The sequence below is a fragment of the Pseudopipra pipra genome, chromosome 14 (genome assembly GCF_036250125.1).
Source record: "Pseudopipra pipra isolate bDixPip1 chromosome 14, bDixPip1.hap1, whole genome shotgun sequence".
Taxonomy (NCBI): Eukaryota; Metazoa; Chordata; class Aves; order Passeriformes; family Pipridae; genus Pseudopipra; species Pseudopipra pipra.
In genome coordinates, this window is record NC_087562.1 from 19,175,671 (window position 1) to 19,192,204 (window position 16,534).

Genomic DNA, 16,534 nt, shown 5'->3' on the forward strand with positions numbered 1-16,534 from the left:
TGTGTTATGGATTATGATCAGCTCTATCAAGCAAATTTTTCTACATAAAATGCGAGCTCAGAAAGAGAATCGACTAGAGGGGGGAAGCATCATGGTTTCTTTCACAGGAGGTTTTAAACCTTTCATCCTCCTGTGCACAGCTCCGTGTTGTGCGGGCGGTGCCGGACCAGCCTCGCGGAGCTGAGGGAGGCGGCTCTCTGAGGGAAGGAGCGGCCCTTTCTGAAGGAGGCGGCTCTCTCTGAGGGAAGGAGCGGCCCTCGCTGAGGGAGCCGGCTCTCTCTGAGGGAAGGAGCGGCTCTCGCTGAGGGAGCCGGCTCTCTCTGAGGGAAGGAGCGGCCCTCGCTGAGGGAGCCGGCTCTCTCTGAGGGAAGGAGCGGCTCTCGCTGAGGGAGCCGGCTCTCTCTGAGGGAAGGAGCGGCTCTCTCTGAGGGAGGAGCGGCCCTCTCTGAGGGAGCCGGCTCTCTCTGAGGGAGCCCTTCCCGCGCCGCCATTGCCGCGCGCGGGGCGCCCCCTGCCGGCGGGAGGGCGGGACCGTCCCCTCAGCGCCCCTCATGGCCCGGTCCTGCCCCCGCCCGCGGGTGTCACCCCAGAACTTTACCTGCAGTAAACTTTACCGGCGACTTACCGACCCGTTACCAAAATTCCAAAACTGTGACCTTATGGTTTACAGAGCAAAAGGCTGCCCTGTGCTGTAACGCCTCAGGGCTGTAGTCAAACACGGAATAGAAGTGGTGAAGAGCTGTTTTCCCCTGTGCGGTTGAGGGCACGACTAGAGGGGCCACAAGTAACGAGGAGGGGACTGTGGCTACGTTTTGAAGATGAAATGGCGTAAAGCCTGCATACGGCTCGGGAACCTGCTGCCAGTGACAGAGCTGGGGCCGAGGAAACAATCTCCCTGTTCCGTCCCGTCCTCACTCCCAGCCCTGCACAGGGGACAGTGACCCTGTCTGACCTGCCACACATCCTCCGGCTCAACAAACACAGCCAGGTGGTGGCTCAGTTCTTTGAGCTCCAGCGAGTTGGTTTAAATCCTTCTGTTTAATATCAAGCCTGTCTTGATATCAGTTCCTGCAAGAATGAAACTGATTTCTTCACGAATTGTGCTCAGATAATAATAAAGTCCAACCCGGTCGGTTCTGACTGGGAGGCTGTGATGGGCACGGCTGAGCTCTCAAACTGTGTTGTCGTATTACAGGAGAGAATGAAAGTGCCTGAAGTGAGCAAAAACTTGTCAAACCCATAAAATGGCACACAATCCCTAATCCTACAATCCCTAATCCTCAAACCAGCGCATTTGCTACAAGACACGTTCCTCTTGAAGGCCTCTGAGGAAATACTGTGTGGAGATGCTTTAGTCAGGGTAAGTAGTTAATTTGATGATATATGTATAAAAAAAGCAATCTTTACACTCGCAATGCTAATTTGACTCCATAACTGTAATAGCTTCTCATCATCAAAATTAATATATGAATGTATTTTAAGAGTTCTTGAGAAGATAATTACTGTATTCAAGGAAAAATTCTAACATTTTTTAAGAAAATTATGCTAAATTCATACTGTATTCCCACTGGACATGTACTTAATATAGACTGTGTGGGTTTGTGTGTAAAGGAGGAATATGTTAGCATAGTAATTGATATAAAAAAAAGCATCTCCAGGAGCTATGACTGTAGTGAAGACATCTTCCAGTCCTTTTGTTTAAAGAGAATTTGGCAGGAGTAATCAATAAGTGATCTCCTTTGACCCAATTCACAGTGATGTGATCTGCTGGGACTGTTCTAATTTCCAAACTATCCTGCACTACATGCAGAGTTCTGCAGACTCAGTGATGGTAACAGTGTGAACTTAGGCTGCTTGAAGGAGGATAAGAAATAAAACTTCCCAAGCTACACCAGGAGCTTCAGCTGAACCTGTTGCTGTTCTGGAGAAATGAAAAGCACTTACAGATCTGCAGTGCTAGTGCTGAAGTGGACAGGTCATGGGTCTGCATAGAGCAGCCAAATAAAAACAAGAAAGCTTTACCTCATTCATTCCTTTACCTTTTCTCAAGTAAAATTTTATGTTTAGCTGTTCTTGAAAATATTCTGCTTTGGCAATTCCTGCTGTTACTTTTGTTTAAAAGAATCAGAGTTTGGAGAGTTAGGTAGATGATAGCATATGATGGAGTAGTCAAGTCGAGAGCATTAAAGTTTTGCATAAATCTGGTTTTGAGAAGTTTCAGTAGGATGTTGATGAGTGTGCATCTTGTCAGCTCCCATGTAGATAAAAGTGAACCAGCTCACAGGCAATGTTAGTGAAGTATTTTAGGGATTACAGGGTGTGGCAAACAGAAAGCAGTTTGGCTTCCAGAGAGAAGGGTTAAACAGCTTGGATTAATGAAAATTCAGCAGAGAAGACCATGCTTTGGGCTGTTCTCTCAGTCAGACCTCAGTGCTAGGAACTGTATTGCTCTACCTCCTCTGAAAGAGGCTTTTCAAGTTTTCTTTAGTTTTATGGCACATGGGGATTGTCAAAAATAGGTCAGATAAAAATTAGTCCTAAAGCTAAGCATTTCCAGATGACTGGTAATGGCCAGATAATTTTTTATTGTGCTCTTAATTTTTCCTTTTTGTTCTTTCTCCTACTGAGTTTTCTGACAGAAGAAAAACATAAAACCCCAATGTTCTTTTAAAACAACAATTCCCAAACCTGCTGGATGTACTTGAAATTTCAAAAAGTATACTCTCAAAAATATTCGTGGTCAAGTTGTTATAGTCACTGGATTTGACTTGATAGTGGTTTCACAAGTAGACACACATTCAAGATTTCTCTAAACTATTCTTTGAGATTTATGCAGTGTTTCCTCTAAGGAAATATTCTGAGCCTAGACCTGTGGAAACAATAAGTGCCATGTGGAGAAGGCACCCAGTGTGGCTGTCCTTGCAGTGCCTGCTGACTGGGGCAGTGCCAGGCTGTGGGGAAGGACAGGGGCCGGCAATGGATGATCCTTGCAGAGCGTGGAAGCAGCAGCACTCAGCTGAGCTCATGTCAAGAAGTTGGCCTGAGCCCATGCATCTGGAACACTCTCAAGTATGTGGCAGTTCCTAGAAAGGCTGAGCTCTGCCTTTCATCAGCAGCAACAGCCACAAGAGACAATATCTGCTTGAAAAATCCCTCACCCAGGATAAAAGCAGAGCATATTGTTTGTCGTTGGAGAGATTCTGAGTGCTAGTGAACTGTAAAACAAAATAAAATAAATCTTGAGTAGCAATTCCAATCGTTTTTTGTTGAATATTCCTGTGTGGTTTTGGACTAATTAAAACCACCACTTTTGTCTTTGTAAGTTAGTAAAGTGGGTAACCAAAGAATTTGACAAGTTCAGACCTTGAGTATGACTTGAGACAGACCAGGGCAGGAGGACAGGACAAGAGGGGCCAAAGTTTTTGCCTGCTTGCATCAGGATAAGAGGAAATGCCTCTAGTTGTGCCAGGGCACATTTAGATTGGATATTAGGAAGTATTTCTTCCCCAAAAGGATTATCAAGTATTGGAACAGGCTGCCCAGGGTAGTGATGCATTCACCATCCTGGAAAGTGTTCAAAACATGTAGATGTGGTGCTTAGGGACATGGTTTGGTGGTGGATCTGGCAGTGTTAAGGGTTGGACTTGATCTTAGAGGCCTTTTCCAACCTTAATGACTCTCTGATCATCTACAACCTCACTGGACTTTTCCACAGCTAATTATCAGTGCTGATCTTCAATAGCTTTTTAACATGAATTGCATCAATTTGAGTTAGACAGGTTAAAGCACTCTATTGCCTAAGTCATGTTCAGTTCTCAGGTTATATACTTGCTACCTGTAATCACAGTGGATTTTGGGGTGACAAAGAAGTGAAAGAAAAATGGGCATGGGGACTTCACCCACTCTGCTATAATAGGGTTAGGTTATGGGCCAAGGTCCATGGGTACCAGCCTGGGTCAAATCCTGATTAGTTATATTTCCCCTGGACTGAGGCTTTACTGAGGAAACTTATTGTGTTACAATTCAAACCTAGGATTTCATAGACCAGCAAAAGTGACTCATTGACTTCAGTAGGTGCTGGTCTGTGCCTTGGATTATTAACTGCAGTTGTGAGGGGGTTTGGGTGGCCTGAATTTATGTGGTGAAGACATTTGGGACTGTTTCAACCTGGTGACAGATCTACCTCCCCATGGAGTAAGAGTTAAAACCAAAACTCTGCACCAAGAGGTGGATGCACGTGCAAGGAACTTACAGTGTAGCCTATGGAGTCTTTCTAACCTGGGCTCATAACTTTCAGAGGTGAGCAGTATTCAATAATAAAAGGCACCAATTTTGTTTGAAATATGTACCTTTGGAGCTAAATTAAAGTTGTAGGAGAGGAAGGATGCTAACTACTTGACATAGAAGAGGATCTAGAGTAGTGCCCTTCCTTGCTGAAAACATTTTGCCATTGAATAAGTTTAAGCTGGAACAAAATTAATGTGGCAGTGTCCTTGAAAATGATGGTACTTTTAGGAAGAAAAAGCATATAGATATTTAAAATAGACAAAGGGGTTTTACACACATCAAAATACAATAAACTTGTTTTCCCTTTAAGCTTCAGAGATCTTCCTTGTGGGAGATACTGACATTCCCTTCATATTGGGTGGATTTACTACAAGGAAAGCTTGAGGAAACTTAAAAGTGTCCGGTTTTGTTTAAAACCTTGGTGGTCTTTAACGGCTGCCCCACAGTTCCAGCCTGGTACAAACTTAAACAGAGCTCTTTGTTGCTCTTGAATGTGACATAATCCTTTCATCTGGCGTCCTGAATGAAGTATGCACATGGCTTTTTTGCTACCCCTGCTGGGCTGCCTTGTTACACCTTCAGAGCAAAGCACCCCCAGTAAAAAAGCTTGGGCTCTGTCATCCACCCTAATGCCAATAAACAACAGATAAGTATGGCATCTTTTGGCTTTAAAATGCTGCCCCTCATTAAACTTGTGTGTTGAGGAAGGAAACGGCTCCCCACATCATTGTTTCTTGCAGATACAGAGTACATTTTTTTGTTGTTTGCATGTTTGCTAATTTGAAGCTCTTTGAAGAATCCTACAGGGAGATCAAAGACAAAAGATTAGAACGTTTTTAATAAAGTGAAGAAGGATCAGGTTAGATCAAAGGGACAAGCTGACAGGAAATAAGTAGGTGCCGTTGTTGGCTGACACTTGCATGCTGTAGGGTGATTTCTGTGTTAATGTGAGGTCAGAAGGAGGATTGCTTTACATCTTATTGTCTCCAGACTTTGCTGACTGGGTGTGTCTTTGTACTTCGCTTTAATCTCAAAAATTAAAACCCATAAAGTCACAGTTTGGCTCAGCCACATGATAATTTCTAGTTATTTAACTTTGATTTTGAAATAAAAATAAAATTTGGAACGCACCAGCAGGGTATGGAGGTAATTAATTGGCCTGCAAGGGGATTCAGCTACAGGAATATTCGTTATCAAAGGCACTGGGCCTCACTCACCACCAGTGTCATTCCACTGACTTTAATGGAATTAAGTCTTACCCCAGTGTCTTAAGAGGAAATGTGTTCTCTTTATATCTACCAAAGCCTTGTGTGCTCACAGCTTGTACTGCTGGAGTTAAACCAGTACAGTGAAATGAATATGTCCCCTTCAGTTTACTGTGCAGTTTTATTAGTATAGAGCTGCTAATTGGGTAGAGTTTGTTCCTCTGAGAACTGAAGTGACAGCACTCACTGGGACAGGCTCGCTGGCCTCCTCACCATCTTCAGGGTGTAGGTTTTAGTGGATGCATGGTGGGCTTGGGCAGCCTGCTATATGTATTTCAGAAGTAAAGTGCCTTACAAAATACCCCTTTCTTCTAGTCATAGATGACCCTTCTGTCTGAGGTGTCTAGAAGCTAGTTTGAGGACAGGCCCAGGAAACCAAGCAGATTTCTTTACTATGTGACACACGGGTGATTTTGTGGTTGCACGAAGCCTGAGCTCCTCATGTATCTTCACAGGTGAAGAAAACAAACAAATGCTCAAGGGGTTAGTGTGTCTTCGTGTCCATTATCAGGCAACCTCCTGTGCCTGAAAGGATGTTTTCAGGCAAAGGTGCAGGACTGGGCCCACAGAAACAATCTTGTTCTGTTCCCCCAACACAAGCACTGGAGGCATTGGCTCCACTCCAGGACACTGCAGTTCCTCCTCCAGCACTGGGGGTTCTGCTGAACAGCACAGTGATGGTTTGGTACCTTATTGGACACAGTTCAAGCAATAACCAGCTTTTTATCTGGTAAATCAAATTGGCAGGTTTTGGTATGGCCTTAACAGAAGGAGCTGTGCTCAGCCCCTTGCTTAGTACCACAATACAGGCAATAATCATACTTCAGTAGAGAAATGTATTTTTATCATATTTTGTTATTTTTGTTTTGCAGTCGTGTGTAAATGAGCAACCATTCTACAAAACCAAAGGAAAGTATTCTGTAAAATGAAGCTACCTAAACTTACTGGGGCAGAGTAAAACAAACAGTAAGAGATGTTTGCTTACAAACTGAGGAAAGGTTCAGGACACATGATGACCCTGGGGGTGCAGTGTTGTTGAGCCAATAGCTGAGAGTGACATATGGGAAGAAGATAACCTGGTTTGCTTTTGAACATTGTCTCATTTTTTGTAGTTGGTCATGTTCCACGGAGCCTGCTGGGCTGCCAGGCTGTTAGGTTTTGAGATTGGTAGGCTCTAATTAAAATTGCTGTTAAGTCAGAAATGTGCAGCATTCAGACAGAAAAAAAGACAAGGCTTCTCAAATATTCCAAATGCTTCTGTGTGCCCATTGTAACAGCCATGTCCTAGAGCCATCTACCTCTGTAACCACTCAGTCCCTGTCCCTGCTAGACCTGGCTTCAGTGGGAAATACACCCTGATATGCTTCTCTAAGCTTTCAGATTTAGGAGTGCCAGGTCATTGCTTTTGAAGTTTATCTGTCCACTTAAAACACTGGACTTTTGCCTGAATTTTAGGCATTGCATGGAGCTGTTCTTCTGCAATAAAATACAGTCATTGGAAAAAGTCTGTTTGCAAAAAAGGAGTAATGACTGGGTAGCAGAAATCTAAGAATCTTGGGAATCTCAATAGTGGGCAGAAAGATCTAAATCCTGCTGAAGTTGGGAGGGTTATTAATAAGCACAGCTGAACAGAGGCTCCTGGATTATGGAAGTTTACGAAAAAATAGGCTGTGTCCAAACCAGGAAAATCTGGAGTTGTAAATAGATTTAGTTAAATTTGTGTAATCTTTTGATATATACAACACTATAAACCTACAGACATTGCAGGAGACTGATAGGACTGGAATGCAGCAGAAATTCAAGGTACTCAAAGCAGTCAAACAGTATGAAAGGAAATGGAAGTAAAAGAGAATCCTTTAATGGACTTTGCAGAATGAAGATTAACAATTCAGAGAGAGGTGCAAAGGGGGGAATGAGGATGTTGACAAAGTGTTATGGTAACAGAAAATTCAGTGATGAAATGCAGAATTCCCCAAGGGAATCATAAATCAGCTTTAGTCTACAAGGTATGTTGGTTCCTAAATCAGCAGGAGTCTGGTACCTAAATAGCTTTGCAGTCTAGTCCCAGATGCTTTACTCTGGACTTTTCTCTTCCCTTTAGGTTTCATGTGATTTTAAATTTAACAAGGGCACTCATTCCCTTTGAGGACCAAAGCATGTTAACAGTGTCCTTAATATATTTATAAAATGAAGAATCTTGAAGGATAGCTTGGGTTTTTTCAGAGTTCAGAAATGCTAAGTGTTTTAATATGAAGTAGAAAGTATTAAGAAAAGGTTGAAAAATGACAGGGAGCGTCAAGCTGAGACAATAACTTGGGGAGATTTGATTTATCCCTGCTTGAATCTTTAATGGGTCTTTTTGTAGTTCCTTAGATGTGGAGCTGCAGTGGTAGGGCACTTAGAGCAAACAAATATGATCCAAACACAGGCAGAGCAGTTTATGTGATGAATCCATCAGCCAGGGGCGATGGGGGTTATCCCGCGGGGATGAGGATGGGAGGGTGGAGCGGAGCCGCGGGAGCACAGCCCGTGTCCACTAGGTGGTAATGCTGGGTGTGAAACGGGCTCCCTCTGCTCCCCGGGGCCTGGGAAGGGAATTTTAACACTAATTAATGAGACTGCAGATTGGAGCATCTACACGGAAAGCAGGACTTGGTGAACGTGCAGCTGGTGGCAGTGCACCAAAGCCTTGTACAGATGTGCCTTACCCAGCGGGACACGTCTGTCGTGTCTCTGCGGGAGGTTCTGCGTGGTTTCTGAAGTTGTTCAGCATTCCCTCCACAACAGCCACATTCAGCACCTGCTATCTCTAGTTATTTTAAAAATCTTCGTCATAGGAAATGACAGGCTTTGGTCCAAACGATACACAAAACTGAATGACAAAGTGCTGTCAGCGGTGTCAGTGGGAAGGTAAATTTGTTACTTGAGGTGGTTTGAGGGGAAAAAAAGCTGAGAGGCATTTAAAGTTAACTCAGTACAGTAAACTGTACACTTTTGATCAGTAGATTGTGGTGTTCTGGACTGAAAAAATGCCAGGTTAGAAATTAACCCAGGCTGAAAAGGCAATTTGGGGAAGAAAGAATGTGATTATTTGATCTAGAATTTGGAGAAAATTATTTAAGAAAAATTTAATTGGATCTCCTGACTACAAATCAGTTAAATTTCTATTATTTTTCAAGAGATAGAGTTTCTAGAAGCAATATGTTCAAATATTGGGTCTTTCAGGACTTTAGGATTAACTGAGTAGCATTACTCCTTCTTGCAAAGTCTAGGAATGCCCACTAGAAAATTCCTCTCAAACACAGAGCAGTTTCCTTTTACTTTTCATTGGTGAGTCTATGAAACAAGCACATATGTAGTAGAACAGTAGATAAAGAAGGGCTGTGACACAGCTCACTGTGAGGATCTGTCCCTGGAGAAGCTGCAACCCCAACTTCCATTGAGGTAGAAAGTAAAAATTCTGGGATTGTTTCTCCAGAATTTCAGAAAATTCTGAAAAATGTGGTTAGGAACATCACCCTGAAAAAAAAAAGTCTAATTTTGAACATGGTACGAATATTGAAAAATACAAAAGAAAATGTAGCTTTCAACTCACAATTATTAAAGTTCAGTGTCCTATTCTGTCAGCTGGTGCAGGCTTTGCTCAGGGAGTTCTCCATGGCAATCTGTACCATTCATTGGAGATGGGCAGAGGATGAGAAAGAGGAGACACAAGCGTGTCTCCTTATTCCCAAACCTTTGCCACATTTACTGGGGTAGTGGGGAGTCACCTTCCATGCAAGTGGGGCTGGGACTGGCCAGCCCTGCCTTGCAGTGCTGGCAGTGGAGATTACTCACATTGAAGCAAATTTTGTATTTCTACAGAAACAAACTACTAAATGCTTGCAATTGCTGTCCTTCCTCATTAGATTGCTTGTCAAGCTGTGCTATGTAACAATCTCATTTTATTAAGTCTATCATTGCAGCAAGAAGCCAACATTAACTTGGTTTTCCTGTTCTTGATCCTGCACTGTCACCCATAAAGGTGGCACTCTTGGCTGGCACAGAGCCCCCTAAGCAGTTTAAATGCATTTCTTTGTGTGTGTAGTGGCAACTCAGTGCCCTGGTCATGGACTGTATTTGCCAGGATTTAGGTGGAGTAGGAAATATGTCTGTTAGACCCTGTCAGGTCTACAACATACCTTGCCCTGCCCACCAGCCAACCAACTGCATTTTGACTCTAGGCAAAATATAGTTCATCTCTCCATGGGAGAATTTTTCCTTGAAAAAAACCCCAAAATCCCTGTTATAGACATTTTTTCTTTATTTGTATTTACTTAAGTCTCTTACTAGCTCTGTTTGATGTAATTATCATTTGCTGATTTAAACTGATCTCTAATACCTTATATTTGTGTGACTGGGAAAAAACCCATTTCTTATCAAATCAGAATTATATTTCAGCACTCTTAAACTTCTCCCTCAAAAGTAAAACATTAACATTAGGTGAAATGAGGCACATCACCTAATATGTTAATTATGGAGACAATCAATCATTAACTTTAATAAAGATCTTGAGAATGATTCAGGATTTTAGAAAATGAATTATACTTTTTGCTTATATTTCTGTATTTTAAAAATACAGAACAGGTTTTGAAAAATACCTGTGGACAGGTTTTGAAAAATAGATGCAATAATCTCAATTTAGCAAAGTTGTGTAGAGCTTTGCCAAAATACAGGATTTAGCTCTTTAGGATAAGCTTTCTGAAATATTTGAGTAGTTTTCTCCATAAAAATTTAAATGAAGCCTTACTATTTTCAGCTTGAAAAAACAGTGGAGTTTTTATAATTAAAAGAAACAGGATCAGCTGGCCATGGTCATACATAGGAGTCATTTCTGCTGGGTGCTGAGAATAGAGAAGCACAAATTTGGAGAAATGTTTGGGGGTTAGCAGACATTTCTTCAGCACATCCCATTTTTTGCTTTTCCTAAGTTTTGGCTCTCTCTGGTCAGAGAGTCTGTGGTCAGTGAGGAACAAAAACTCCCAAATCAGCAACCTGCCTCAGGTCTGTCCTGGAGGGAGGGGGCAGTTTCAAAGGATGGTGTCTCACCCCTGGTAGCTGCTTACAAGCTCCACTTTGTGTTTTTCTGAGGCACGAGAGGGGATTTTTTTAAAGCCTCTAGCTGGGCTGTAACTTTCTCTTCCTAAAGCTCATGGAAAACTCACAAATATTCTCACTTTAGAGTTTACCCTTGACTTCACACTGGAGGAAAGGAAGGAATTTTGGGAAGGCACCAAAGGAGGTTGGGTAACAAAATCAAGAAGCCCCCCACAATCCCAGACTGTGGTACCTGTGTGTGCCTTTGCCCTCAGCCTGCTCTTTCAGAGCTCTGACTTTTGCAGGGACAGCTGCAGATCTTCTCAGGCCTGACAGAGTTCCATGGAAGATGCTCACAAACATTCCTCCAGTGCTGTGCCTTCCTCTTCTGCTCTGCTCTCAAGAATGAAGCCGTTTGTGGGGAACACATGGTATTTGGTGTAAGGAGTGCTTAGTAAACTCAAATCACACCTTTCAAAACTGCAAACCCAAAGTTACACTCCCAAGCCCATGTTTAGGCTGCTGCTCATGTTGGCAGGTTTTTAAGAGTGTGGAGATAGCTCTGGCTCCAGCTGAATGAAAAACACTGTCAGAAGTCAGGCATCTCCTTTCAGAAATGTGGGCACTTGATTTAGACAATCTTGGCAGAATGCACATGACAAGGATGCTTGTGTATGGACTTTAAACAGAATCAAAGTTTTCCTTATATCAGAATGGGGGAAAAAAAATCAGAAAATTATGTGCAAATGTAAGACAGAAAATACCATTTTGAAGCGAAGCCTAAGCCGTAGGCTTTGCGTAAGTGCTGTTTGGAGTATACGCGGAAATAAAGGAATTTTCTTTCCTTCTTATATGGAATTTAGCAGGTTTTCCTGTGCCTGAAGACTGCAGGTGTTATTGTCTTTGGCTTCCAAGGGGAAACCTGTGCTTTTGCCTGGAGAGTCATGTGTCTTATTTGTGCATTTTGAAAGGCTATAATAATACTCACCAACACATACATTTTTACATAGAAAGGTATAGCAGTCTCTGTGTCTGCTGTGGAACAAAGCATTTGTTACTGTTCCCCACCCTAATAAATTGATAGATAAATCACGTATTCTCTTGCACTCTGCATTTCCTTCTGTTCCGTAAAATGTTTGTTTTGTAGGTACGTGTAACATGTACAGAAGGCAGATGAGAGAGGAGAAGAGTGACTGTGAGGCACTGAAGGTTTTAGACATTAGCTTTCGACGTGTTTAGTTGCTCTGTGTAGTTGCATTACTACACAAAGAGAGATTATCTTGACATGTGCTGGTTTGATTTTAAATAGTGAGTAGGTGTTTCTTAAAGGGCAGTGTGATGTTAAATTGGAACTGGGCTGAAGCAAACACAGGCTTTCTCCTTTGACAAGCTTACAGTCTCATTAGGGTAAATTACCCTGCACTGAGCTCCCTGTATGATTAGATAGTTATGGGATCCAGCCTAATTAGTTTAAAGCTGGCTTGGGTATCTCTGCACAACACTTGTTATTTCTGTGCTGCTCTGGAGGCACAGTCTGAAGTCTTCATTTGAAATCCATTAAAGTCAAAGCAGCTCTTTCTGTTGGTTGAATGAGCTTTGCATGAGGCTGAAAACATGTCAAGAGTACAGCACAGAAAAGAGAGAGCCTGGCAACGTGGTGCAGGCCTGGCATGTCTGTGGGCATGCAGTGCTGGCATGCAGGCACAGGGTGGCACGGGATGGGGATGGCAGGGTCCCCTCAGGGGCAGGGCCAGGGACACGGTGAGGGGGCCTGTGTGTGATGGAAAAGGACAGCGAGGACAGGGAGATAGGCCAGAGCACCAGGGAGAGGAGAGGAGAGTTGTGAGGAGTTTTGCCAGTGATGGGAGAGGCTTGGATTTCATCTGAAGGAGGCCAGAAGGGCAGTCTGGCAGGGCTGGAGCAGCCCCCCGAGGAAAAGTGCTCAGCCAGTGCCTCTGGGAGAGGTGGGTGAGCAAAGCAGGGCTGGCAGCTGCCACAAACAGCACTGGGACAGCAGGGACAGACTGGGGGAGCAGGCAGCACAACCAGTCTGCTGGGGCATGTTAAAGCCTTCCCTTTCCCACTGCATGAAATGATTTGCTGCAGCTCTGTCCAGAAATCCATCCTGACAGCAGTGGGGGAGCAGCAGGTGAGCCCCAGGCACTGGAACAGACAGTTGCTCCTCAGACTGGTGGAGACATGAACATGCTAAGGAGCGATACACTTCTAAAAAAAAAAATCTAAAAAAGCATAGCAAGCATATTTTAGGGCAGGATGGAATGTTTGCTCAATTAACTAGTCAAAACAGGATTTCTTTTTGTTTCTCACAGCACTGCAAAGGGAACTCCCTTTATGAGAATTAAATTCTTTGCCTGTATTTTCATTACCCAACACATACTCTCTTCAGGAGCCTCACTAGTGTTAGCTGATCCCACTCTCTGCTGTGGATTGAAGAAACTCTGTTTTCTCCTGACCTGACTGGATACAGAAACAACAGGGTCAAAATTAGACAGCTTGTTCAAAACCTCTGAGGGACTTGCTGTCACGGGTAATGTCACAATGCTGTTCTGTCATGTAGGTAGGACCATAAGATTAGCAGAAATCATGTTTTCATCAAGCCTTACCTGCTGCCACCATGGTTTTTTGTGTCTGAAAAGTCTAGAATGGTCTTCAGAACACCCATTTCATGTGCCTCTACAAACTGCAGGTTGCAGGACACACCCTATAACAAACTTCAAACCATTAATTTCATATAAAGGATCAAAAGCTGTAAACTGTGTCCCACTGGAACAGATCTAGCGTGAGAGCTTCGTTCTGCTCTTAGATCCTCACATTAACGTGGAACTTGTTAAGTGACATTCCCAGATTAACTGGAGAGCAAACTATGCACTACAGTACACAAGAAGACAAACCAATTATGATGATGTTCCTTAACAATATGATCAGAATTAAAAGTTTTGCCTAACTCTGTGCATCAAAAGTGTGTAATACCATAAAGAGCATTAATACCCTGAATATATAATCTTTGCTGCTTCAGGGAAAAGTCATCAATTTCCCCTCTTCCACCATGAGTCCTAAAAAGTTGTATGTATAAAGGAGAAACATATACAGTTTCCTAGCTTATTTTGGACAACAGGGGTACTGCACAAATATGGTGCAACAAGCACAACCTCCTTAACATTAAAAGGGCACGTTCAACTCAGACGAGACCAAACTAAGCAGACCCTCAGCCTCTCACCTGGTCTCTTGTGGGACTTGGCATTGTCTCATAACTCTGAATCTTCTCTCCTTTTTTAAATGTCCTACTTGAATTAAGGATATCAGAACCATGGTATTTTTTTTCAGGGTTTACACCAACAGAATATGCAGCAGGAATGTGTCGTCTTTGCTTCACCCAGTGTTTCCACCCAGAGACCTGGGGATGGGGTAAGTCATTTTGGCCCATGTTCCCTGTGGTGCTGGGGGTGGTTCTGCTTCCCCTGCAGACCAGCTCACCAAGGAGGCAGTGACAGCCTGTGGTGTCCAGGCCAAATGCACAGACTTACATCTGGCTGCTTCCAGTGCACACAGCCAGTCTGTCAAGCAATTGCTTTCTCCTGGAGCCCTGCTCTTACTGCTATTTACCATTCTCAAACAGATGTGTCATCAGGGGATTTAATATCCAAACAGTTTGTATTTTTTTCGGTTTATAGGTAAAGACACTGAAAAGCCCAGTGTCAAAGACCAACCCTGTGCAACGCCATTAAAAATACAGTTAATTAATGATGAATCTCCTTTGCAATTGTATTTGTGGACCCATCAGTGAAGTGGCTGTGGACTGATGATTGCAGAGTGATGCTGTGCTCTGTGTCTGCTTGTTGGTTGCCTTCAACACACGAGAGACCTCAAGAGAATAAACACTGGTTTCCTCCAGAGAGGTCAGTGCCATCCAATGCAGCTCTTGGCTGCAAATCTGAGGGGATTTACTCTGGGCCCTTCACTGACTCACTGTAGAGAAGAGCAGCTCTTACATCAGGTGCAGGGTCAAGGCTGGGAGGCCCTGGAGATCTCAGCCTTTAGGTGCTTGTGCTCTGACCAGATTGAGTTGCTGCTCTGCTTAGCCTCTGATAAGCCCTTTAATCCCTTTAAACTGTGTTTTACCCCTGTGTTTCCATGTGCTGTAGAGCTGAAGGTAGGCAGAAAAAAGGATGGGATGATGCAATACCTATGTATTTCTTTCTCTGTTAACCATCTATTGCAGTTTGTACTATTCAGAAGTGAGGTTTTAACCTCATTGCTGCTGTACTGTAGTGAACAGGATGCCTGGGAGACAGGAGACTGAGCTGGAATGGATCCTGAGCTGAAGGCTGATGGGGCGAGTCACACACTTGCTGTGACACAGATCTGCAGCCTGTAACCATTCTTACACATGGTTATATGCACTTCTGCCACATCTCTAAAACAGTTCAGCTACTGCTGACTGCAGCCAAGGCCAGTTTGCTTTTGATGCCATGGGAAGCTGTGAGCCTGAGCAGTGGCTGCTGCCTGACAAGGTGACAGCCTTGTTGCTGTAGTAACTACACATTAGGGAAGAAACAGAAACATTTTTGGTGTCACTTTTGTCTGCAGAGCCCAGACAGCACAGCACAGTTCAGTGACTGCCTTGGGATGTGCAGACGCCCTTGCTTATCTTGGGTTTTGTTGGAGTTTTTTTCCCAACAATGCAGCTTTTCACTTTACAGTGGTGGAAACATGGGTGCCTTTGCTAACAGCAAGTGAAGAAAATGTAGCATGAAGTGTGATAACAACTGACAGACAAACATGGTTGATCCTTCTCTCTACTAAACATGCCACATGCAAACAGAAATATAACCTGGCAGAGGCTTCATTCACTCAAAAGTGAGTGAAATCCCAAGGTCCATTAGCTATATCATGGCAAATATGTAAGCCTATGCCTGTTCTGTTATTCACAAAACAACTATTCCAATAATACTGCCTTGAAGATGCAAAAAATACCCCCAATGCTCATTATGGTCTTTGTTCTGCATTCACTTCCAATTTTTAGACATAATTTCACAAAGGGAATCAATAGCTCCTAGTTGTGGATACTCAACAGTTTCTCTATGAGTTGCTCAAGAAACAAATTGTTTCTTTGTTTTGGTAGAACCTTTGGACTAACTTGAGTGTGAAGACTTTTTTTACATGTTTTAATATATTTTAGCTTCTTTCTGGTTTGCATTCCTTCTGATGCTGCCCTGGCTACCTTTATAAACATCTGAACAGTTACTCTGTTTTCAGATACAAAGAACAATAGCACCTCAAGCGTAGTGAAAATACCAAATATTGATCTGTCCCTTGAATGCCAGAAAAGCTCAGCAGGAGGCACACAAAATATTTCTGAAAAACGATAGCTTATCACCTGCAGACCTGCAGATTGCTGTCTATTATTACAAAGACTTGCTGGGGGGCTCCAGTGACCTCCAGCCTTCAGCTATTTGTGTCCCTTCCAAGGCAAAGAGAGAAAAATCTCAACCCTCTCCACAATGTTTGCATTCACCTCGTTTGCCGTGTTTTTCACCTCAGCTCTGGAGGTGCACTGGGACACACCACTGGAACACATCAGCAGCATCAGAATTGCACAGCAGGGCTGGAACCTGCTGCATGAGCTGCTTTCAGAGCAAAGATTTGGCTGGCTTGTTTACAGCCTTGCTGTATCCCTATCACTTAATCCTGGGGAGGGTTTGGAGATGTGACTGTTGCTATACAATGTTGCTGGATTCCTGTTTAAGAATCAAGCTGCACCTTTAATCCTAATTTGCACTCTGTGCTCTGATGTGGTAATTATTTCCCTGTTAAAAACATGCTTGTGTTACCCTGGGGATACCAGAAATGTTAATGCTGCTTTTCCAGTCAAATTTGGCCCCGTG

The 16,534-nt window shown here is 43.3% G+C and overlaps 1 long non-coding RNA gene across 1 annotated transcript in view; it reads left to right on the top strand.

Moving 5' to 3' along the window:
- Positions 1 to 148: 148 nt before the first annotated feature.
- Positions 149 to 16,534, top strand: part of LOC135422246 (uncharacterized) — a 50,650-nt gene continuing 34,264 nt past the window's right edge. The window contains exons 1-2 of the long non-coding RNA XR_010434390.1: positions 149 to 1,360; positions 13,974 to 14,054. This is a non-coding gene — a long non-coding RNA (uncharacterized LOC135422246). The remainder of the gene's footprint in view (positions 1,361 to 13,973; positions 14,055 to 16,534) is intronic.